This window comes from Belonocnema kinseyi, chromosome 3, assembly GCF_010883055.1.
Source record: "Belonocnema kinseyi isolate 2016_QV_RU_SX_M_011 chromosome 3, B_treatae_v1, whole genome shotgun sequence".
NCBI classification, from domain to species: domain Eukaryota; kingdom Metazoa; phylum Arthropoda; class Insecta; order Hymenoptera; family Cynipidae; genus Belonocnema; species Belonocnema kinseyi.
Window position 1 is genome coordinate 23155490 of NC_046659.1, and position 1028 is coordinate 23156517.

The 1028-nt window shown below is 27.3% G+C and overlaps 1 protein-coding gene across 1 annotated transcript in view; it reads left to right on the forward strand.

Moving 5' to 3' along the window:
- The window catches only part of LOC117170347 (neuronal acetylcholine receptor subunit alpha-7-like), a 1604403-nt gene that overhangs the window by 564479 nt on the left and 1038896 nt on the right, over positions 1-1028 (forward strand). The gene's annotated exons all lie outside the window — the stretch shown is intronic.

A 1028-nucleotide genomic window follows, 5' to 3' on the forward strand; every position in this document is an offset into this window, starting at 1 on the left:
ACGCCCCGTACCGCATCTACGTTTATAATATCTTTGCTTGCAGTCACTTCCCATTTACTACAATTAAATAATGAAGAGCGTAATCTGCATTATACAATTCATCGGACTTCATCAAACATCAATTGTATGATGCAGATTCGTTTCTGTAAAAGGAAACCTGAACTTCTCAATTCAGTTTGACATCCTTCGAACTCCATTTCATTGAGAACTTGAAACGATTCATGCGTTTCTTCCGTCAATCGTAAATCACGAATTGAACTTAATTTAGTTGTTTGAGGTTATGTCCTCCAATTCAAAATGTCTTAAGACCAGCCCCCTGCCTCGACCGCGTATGCGTATTTAGTAGTAGTTTTCTTACGATCCGGAGGGGAAATGTCGGTCAAACTAATCCAACAGATGGCGCCACAAAAAGTAGGTCTGTTTTTTGCATTGAATTGCATTAAGAAAAAGCAAAAATAATTAAAAACTTGATGCTGTTTGCAAATAAACAAAAAAAATATATGAAAAAATAAGAATAACTATTACTTATTATTCAAAAAAAGAAAAAGTAATAAAAAATATGTAGTTTAATATGAATAAAATTTAAATTTGAGATACATTTTGAAAGCAGTTTGAACTTCATAAAAATATGATTAATTTTTTTTGTTAATATTATTGATTTTATTATTTGTTCTAGTTAAACAAAATTATTTATTGTTGAAATTATTAATGTAGCTAATGAAAAAATTAATAATATTTAAGACTCCAATGACAAAAATATTTAAAACATATAGATGATCAGAAGAATTAATAAAAAATATATTACTTATATCCAATATAAATATAATAATAATTAAAATATGTAAGACTACAACTTACGTTGCAATGTAAAGAATCTTTGTACCTTTAAAATCTTAACAATTTCAAATTTTGAAGGAAATATTTCTAAAGAGTAGTGGTAATTGTAATTAAAGTGTTTGTGGGAATCATTTGGTAAAAAGTCAACGACATGAGTGATAAATGAGAAAATGGATTTAATATTTTTCAAT